This window comes from Sapajus apella, unplaced genomic scaffold (genome assembly GCF_009761245.1).
Source record: "Sapajus apella isolate SASKATOON/1434 unplaced genomic scaffold, GSC_monkey_1.0 scaffold4, whole genome shotgun sequence".
In the NCBI taxonomy this organism is placed as follows: domain Eukaryota; kingdom Metazoa; phylum Chordata; class Mammalia; order Primates; family Cebidae; genus Sapajus; species Sapajus apella.
The window spans coordinates 3,625,665-3,633,883 of NW_022436944.1; the positions used below are offsets into that span (position 1 = coordinate 3,625,665).

Sequence of the window (8,219 nt, forward strand, 5' to 3'; positions counted from 1 at the left end):
AGGAAGTCCATGCAGAGGAAAAGGAGAACATACGGCACTCAGTAGCTGAAGTAGGTAAACTGCTGTTTTGCACTTGTTTTCTCTTTATTCATCATTTTGCAAGAGGAGCTTTAAATCGGTTAGTAAAAAGGAATCTTGAAATGCTTCCTTACATTTTTTTTTCTTGGAATCTATGTGGTCCTGGAACCTATATTGGTATGTGCATAGTTATTTGTAGACCTGCTTTATGCTTCGGAATAAAGCATCAGTATTTAATATCAAATATTTTTAAAAGTTATATATATATATATATATATATATTTACCTATATATATTTGTATTTTAAGCATTTCAAATGCATATACATATGTGTGTGTATATATGTGTGGAGATAATATATAGAGAGAGAGAGAGAGAGGAGGAGAGAAATAATTTATCAAAGTATATATATTTATATATATGTAGAGAGAGAGAATGAGAGAGAGAGAGAAAGAGAGAGGTGGGGGTAGCAGGGGATTGGTCCCAGGGCCTCTTATAGATACCAAAGTTAATAAAGTGGTATAGTATTTTCATATAACCTACACATATCCTCCTATATACTCTAAATCATCTCTAGATTACTTACTTATAATATCTAACATAATGTAAATGCAATAATAGTTTTTATACTATATTGTTAAGGAAATAATGACAAAAACCTCTGTACATTTTGAGTGCAGATGACTAATATTCTCAATTTGTGGTTGTTTGAATCCATAGGTGCAGGACCCAGGATACATAGAGCCAACTGTGTATATTCATGTTCATGTGTGTGTGTATACATATATTCACACACACTATGCACATACACAAATATATATACACACACACATACTTACTTGTATGTATAAAAGTTTTTTAAAAACATTTTGGACAATGACTTTCAATATTCATATGATTTGGGTAAATAAGCTTGTTTTAGTTCTGGAAATATATATTCTGAAAAGGTAATTAAAAGAAGAAAATATTATATATATTAATATTTTCAATAGTTTTTTACTATGAAAAACATTGGAAGCTGTCCAAATGTCCAACAATTTAAAAATGTAAATTTTGTTATTACTTTGTATAATATATCGTCAGACATAAACCAAAACTGTGAAGAATATAAGGCAAACTTGGAAAATATTTAAGCTAAAATGTTAAGTGTTGGAGAAGAAGAGATAATTATATAATTTTGCATTTCCTCATAAGTCACTATTCACTGGATGCTCCATAGAAGCCTCAAATACAACATATGCAGGGCCTCAATTTGCACTTCAAAACCAATCTCCTTTCCATATTCCTTAGCTTGTTGAACTGTATCACTATAAACACCAACTGAGAATGTAAAACCCTCATGTTTGACCTTTATCTTTTCCTCTCTGACAATATCTGTCATCTCTTGTTCTTCATTCCCATAGCTTTTATCCTACTTGGCCTGGTCTTCACCATATCATGACTTGTTACTCAGTGAAGCCATATTAATGTTTCATCTTTCTTCCAATAGCTTCTCCCTTTTCTAACAAAGATATCCCACTAAGATAGATGAAATCATGTCAGTGCTCTGCCTAAAAGTATTGGTGGTCCTTCAGTAAATACAAGAAAACATCTCAACTTGTTTTCATTAAATAAATGCTAATAAATATGAATTTGTATTTTTCCCTTTAGATGAGTAGTGGAGATTTGAAATTCAAAAAAGAGTTTGAAACTTTTGGTAAAATGAATAAAGAGACCACCAAATTACAGCCAGATGTAATACTGAAGGTTCTGGGTGTACATGCAGAAATCTTGGACAGCTTAGTCCACATAACCTCATGTTTGAAAGAGAGAATTATACGATTTTATATATGTGTAAATATTTTTGAGTGAGCATAGATAAAAGCATAAAAGAATATATACCAGAATATTAACATAGGATGTAGAGGAAGATTGTTTCTAATTTATATATACTTGTTGGGTTAATGGTTATGGTAAATGTAGTGATTTATTATGTTATTACATTTATTTAACATGAAATTACTTTTAAGTTGAGCCTTGATTGCAAAAAAAAAAATGTAGCAACACTGGTGATTATTGTTTTATGATTAAATGTTATCAAGAGACACTATTTTGTGCTTTCTAGATTGCAGGTTCAGTTCTTCAGGAGAAGAAACAATAAAAAATTTAGGACACATGCTCTATAGAACAGAGAATGTACTTGACTGGAATATAATTGTAATTTTAGTAGTGTTTTTCTCATATTTAATAGATATCTGAATAGGAAGATTAATAACAAAAATTATAATTGTTTGGAAGTCATCTGTGACTCTGCTAAAGCGAAAAAATAATTTTGAGTAGATTGTTTTTTCTTATCCTTGACATTTGAGACACAAAATTGAGAGATTTTGCCTGCTCAGCATTAGGTGTAGGGAGTTGGATGTAAAAGACTGTGATTTGAAGCGAACAAAATAATCGCAATAACCTTCAGTCCTCCTTGAAAGTGACAGAAAGAGTAAAAGCCTTTTTAGGTTGTACCTAAACTCATACAAACAGAATTCTAACATCTGCTCCTGGGGAGGCTACAAGCAAAAATTGGTTGGGTGCATAGTTGTCATTTGAATCTGCATAGGGATTAAAACATTTAATCAATAGTTATTGAATAAGTAATCCGCACGTGGTCTGCTACAGGAGATATATGCTGCTGGCATATTCTTTTAGAAAGGTTGAGTATTGTCTTTCTCTATCACTTTCAAGAACAATTAAGATTTTAATTAACAGAATCCACTTTATTTGTCAAGAATTTTAATCATTCATTTAGGAAAATTACTCCATTTACCAGTTATTGCTGGGTCTGTTCAGCAAGCATCATGAAGAAAGAAGCAGAAAGTAAAATTACTTTCAGATAGAAGCATTATTCAGCTTCTCTTGATATTCTTACCCTCTAACTTTTCTTTTGCTTTAATGGTTTTTGCTCTTTTGATGGCCTCAAATATCTAGCATAAAGTGTTGAGCATAAAATGTATAATTAATTTGAAAGAAATTTCATTATGACTTTCATTCCATATAATATAATTCAATTCTTACACATTATATCATCCTTGTCTTTTTTAATACCTTGATATTTTTAAAGAACACTAATAGGAATGAACTAAAAGACAAAACTAGTAAGCAGAGGAAAATTTTTTATGGCTGGGAAAATGAATTCTCAAAATTGGTGACTGAATAATAAATCATGTATGTGTTCGAGGTTGTTCATCTAAATGTTTCTCAATTAACACCCACCCATCATATCAGTTTTTTCGTCTCCATGTTCTATTATTTGAATGAGTTGGGATTCAGCAAAGTATCTCTTGCTCAGGGAAGACTTTCCTCTATTCAGCAATCTCAAGTAGGTGAGGGAGCTCTCCTCTTGTCTCCATTGCAACATCTGTGTAACTTCACCAAACCTGTATTGCAATGTGTGGTGATATTGGTTTATGCCCTGTTTTTCTTGCAAAGAGGAATTTAAAATTTTTATCATAGCATGTATAAAGTATTTGTAAATAGAAAATTAGACATCTATGATTTATTTATCACATATTTATCCTTTTATTGATGTTCATTTTGTTTTGCATTTCTGGTATCATTTTCTTACCATCCAAATGCTTCTCTTTACTGTGGTATGTCTTCAGTGTGGGTCTGGCTGACAACGTATTTTCTCAGTTTATGTTTGCATTGGAATGTCTTCAATTTGCTTTTACTTTTAAAGACTATTTTTGGTAACTGTAGAAGGTGAGGCTGGTAGTATTTGTTTTTGTTTTTCCCGAGCACATTAAAAGCATCAACTTACTATCTTTTGGTTTTCATCATTTCTTTTGAAAAGTAAGCTTTCAGTCTTGCTGCTGCCCCTTTGGTTGTAATGTCTTGTTTCTCTCAATATTTTTAAGATTTAAAAACATGCTTTTTTCTTCCTCTCCTTATTCTCCTTGATCAGTTATGTTATGATGTAGCTAAATGAATTTTCTTACATTTATATTGCTTGGAGTTCTTAGAACTTCCTATATTTGTAGATGAGCATATTTTATTATGGAATTTTAGGCCCATTGTCTTCTCAAAAATTGCTTTTGCCCTATTATTTATATATTCTCCTTCTGTGAATAAAATTGCATTTATGGTAGACCTTACAATCTTTGTGTACTGCTCATCCTTTTTCTTTCCTCTTCATGTTTATATTTGGATATATTCCATAAAATCACACAGTCCAACATACTAATCTTATTTTTGGCATTATCCAACTTATTTGGTTCCTAAGCTCAATCACTACAGTTTTAGAATTTCCACTTTATTCTTTTTTATTGATTCTAGTTCTCTGGTAAAACTTTCCATCTTGTCATACATTTTAAAAATGATCTTAATTACAGTTATTTTAAAGTTCATGACTAAAATTTTAACACCTTTGTCACTTATGATTTCTTTTATTGTATTTCCTTTTAGTTTTATTCTTAGGTATGCTTGTCAACCTTGGGTTAAATTAATAGACACCTTTATAAAAACTGGAATATACTTTGAATAATGTTATCTTCCTGCAGAGATGATTTACCATGTTCTCCAGCAGGAAGCAGAGGAGCAGATACTTCAACTCAATCAGAGACTGAATTGATTGTAGACTAAATTGATTGTAGTCTGAATTGACGCTGGCTGAGTTACAATCTATATTAGTTGGTTCTTATGTTCCTGTACCCGAGATTGAGTAATTTACAAAGAAAAGAGGTTTGACTGACTCACAATTCTGCCTGGCTGAGAGGCCTCAGGAAACTTACAGTCATGGCTGAAGGCACCTCTTCACAGGGCAGCAGGGAAGAGAATGAGTAGTGCTAAGCAAAGAGGGAAAAGCCCCTTATAAAACCATCAGATCTCATGAGAACTCACTCATTATCATGAGAACAGCATGGGGGATCCACTCTCATGATCTGATAACCTCCATGAGGTCTCTCCCCCAACATATGGGAATTACAATTCAGATTACAATTCAAGATGAGATTTGGGTAAGGACACAGAGCCAGAATATATGACAATCTTTATAATGATTATTCTCTAATTTTTCCACTCCTAGCTTATAGCTCTGAAAGGTTTCAAACTGAGAGTTGGAAATTTCTTAAGATAGACTCTCATTGCTGGGACCTGAAACACAACTTTTGATTCCCAAGCTATGCAGCATGACAGTTGTGCTTTGATTTTTAGTTACCTTAGCCCTTTTTATCCTCTTATTTCATAAGCGTCTTTTGGGGAAAACCATATCCAGTGTTGAGCTTACTTCTCTGAGTCTACCTTCTCTCTGGATTTTAATCACTTCGAATCCAGGCTCTCACAGCACCATAGATTTTCTTTTCTTTTTTTTTTTTTTTATCTTTCTGGCTGTGTGAATTACTGATAACTCTGTGATATATTCTAATCTTAGTAACTTGTTGTCTAACTCTTGATCTCATGCTACCTTCCAATAATTAACCATTGTCCTGAGGGGAAAGATGAGGCAAAAAATCGAGATCATCGCAGTAAGCTTCATCTTAAGCCACAGCTGCGTTATCAATTTCTAATGCATTTCCACAAAATTTGTAAAATTTTAATGGCTTTTCTGCTTTTTCTTTTTGGGAATGTTAGCTGGGTACAAACTATTCCATCATTACCACAATGCAAGCTGACATTCTGTATCATTTTTAATGTAAAATGTAGTCATTTATATATTTCTTATTATTTCACTAGTCTCATGTGTTTAATAAATTGATAAGCTGTATTTTTCTTTGATCGTCAGTCTCTTGTTCAATGCCTGTCAAACCAGAGCAGCTGACCTTATGGTACTCTCTCTTACTACCTTGCCTTTGTAGGCAGCTCTCTCCTGTCTAGTCTAGCTACAATAATTTAGTCATTCTCTTTTTATAATTTTTTTTTTGAAATTTTGATAATTTCTAGTTTCAACAAGCTATCAATTACATTGAAAAATTTACCTTGTTGACACATAAAACAATGTTTTTAAAAAATGTTTTCATTACAAAGGAACTTGTTTTATTCTATGTGTCCTCATTATCTCTAATTTTGTCATTTTTTTCACATATTCGGTCCATTATGCTGATAAAACGAAATAAACAAAGACCAAAGAAAAAAGTATGTGTCTCTAATTTTGCCAAAAGAACTGTATCAGACTTAGTGTGAAGTTAGAGAGCATGGATTATCCACAGCCCCCCCAGTGAAACTGTATTGATGGAATCTTCATTTCTGATGCAGAGCTGGAAGTTAGAGTCATTTGTTTAGTATTTCACACTTCTTGATTTTCAGTACGTACAATATTTGAAAAAGAAAACCTCCTTTCTCTGGGACTCTAGCTTAAGCAATATAAAGTAAGATCAGCAGAGCTAAGGCTGATTCATATAAGCCATAGTATTTTATACCACAAGTAAAAAATGGCTAAAAATACTCAAGCACAAGTATCAAGTACAATTGTAAGTATCAACATTAAGGCCTTGATCTAGATTCTCTTTATCCCATCAGCAGTTTATTTCCTGGTATTGTATACTTGTGTATCTGAAATGGTTCTCTTCCCTGTCCCTGATGCTCATTTTGTTCTCTCTTTTCATCCTTCTCTAACTTCTGTCCATCTCTCCGGCCAGTCCAACTCTATTTTGCTGATTGCATGCCTTGAATGTCTCTTAATGGAGGGCTATCCGTGTATGTGACCAACGTTTCTCATTGAGATACATGATTCTAGTTTAAGGAAGACATTAGTTTGAGCTTTCTTAATCCTACCTTTTTTTTTTTTTTTCCTTTCTTAAACTTATCTACCTAATGTGGGGTTTGCTGAAACCACTCCAAATACCTGAAATGTTTTTGAAAAATGTATTTCTAATAATTTGTCATGTAGAATGAGAAATGGGGAGGTAGTAGGGGAAGGTTTTAGTCCTGGAAATCTCAATATAGAATTAAAACTTAATCTGGAAATATATTTCTCATTACATAACTATGCTAAAGCTCTTTCTCTCTGAATGTCAAAAAGAGTAAACTCAGTAGAAGAATGGAGATGGAAAAACAGGGACTCCTATGGTGCAACAGCAGATATTGTGGTCTAAGATCAAATAAATAAAGACATAAAGTATCTGATGCTGTCCTCTGTTTGAAAACAAAAATAATGTTTAGCAAAGAGTAGTGAGGAAAAAAAAGCACCAGAGACAGAAACAAGATGATCGAAACTACATTAGTGACCAGGGTATAGAAAACAGGCAATCAAGTATACAAAGGGGAGTTTGAGATTGCAGAAGAGCGTTATAACCTCATTCTGTTATTCCTAGAAGCCTATTGAACTGAGAGCATATTCCTTGATAAAATCATGTCAACTGTTAAATAAATAAACAAATTGAAAATATAATACCATCAGCATAATCCACTTCTTTAATAAATGCCATTGGACCTTAGCCAATTAAGTCTAATTGCTGAAGGTAGTTAAGGAAATGCTGAGTATTACATTTATTTCAGCAGCTCCTCAATTCCATGAATACTGAATAAACTACGCAAGATTTTCCATGCTATTATGTGTGGGAAGAATCTAGAGGTAGTATGAGAAACATGCCAATATTTAAAAATGGGTGGCTTGATACTGGTAAGAAATTATGGAGCACCAACATTTTAGTTACCATTTCAAATAGAAATATATGTGTTATAGAAAAGAAAAAAATGTTTGTAATATAATACGTTTTCTCTAAATATCTATTTATTTAAAATGTGAATTTTATTTCTTCTCTGATATATTTATTTTGGTTTCCAAAATTGAAGATAATATAAAATAAGGCAATTAGCAATGCAACTAGAAAAGAGACCAACTAAAGCTTTTTTTTTTACATGGGGTCTTGCTATGTTGCTCAGGTTGGAGTGTAGCAGTTTTTCATAGGTTTTGCCATAGTGCAATATAGATTTGAACTCCTAGACTCAAGTGATTCTCCTACTTCTGCCTCCCAAGTAGCTGGGACTACAGGTGTGCACCACTATACTTGGCTCTAAATTTCTATTTCTTAATGAAGGGTAGTTATATAATCCTTTGAGAATCTTATTAAAGTTTTGGACCTTTTTTGAGAATATATATATATATATATATATATATAATAAAACTTTAATATTATATATATATATAATATTTAATCTTATTAAAGTTTTGGACTATTTTTAGACCTTTCTCAAAAACAGTCCAAAACTTTAATAAGTTTTAGTGAAATCCCTGA

General features: G+C 32.3%; 1 long non-coding RNA gene across 1 annotated transcript in view; it reads left to right on the plus strand.

The window, feature by feature from the left end:
- Positions 1-781: 781 nt before the first annotated feature.
- Positions 782-8,219, plus strand: part of LOC116537924 — a 14,663-nt gene continuing 7,225 nt past the window's right edge. Inside the window, exons 1-2 of the long non-coding RNA XR_004263418.1 lie at positions 782-792; positions 6,289-6,291. This is a non-coding gene — a long non-coding RNA (uncharacterized LOC116537924). The remainder of the gene's footprint in view (positions 793-6,288; positions 6,292-8,219) is intronic.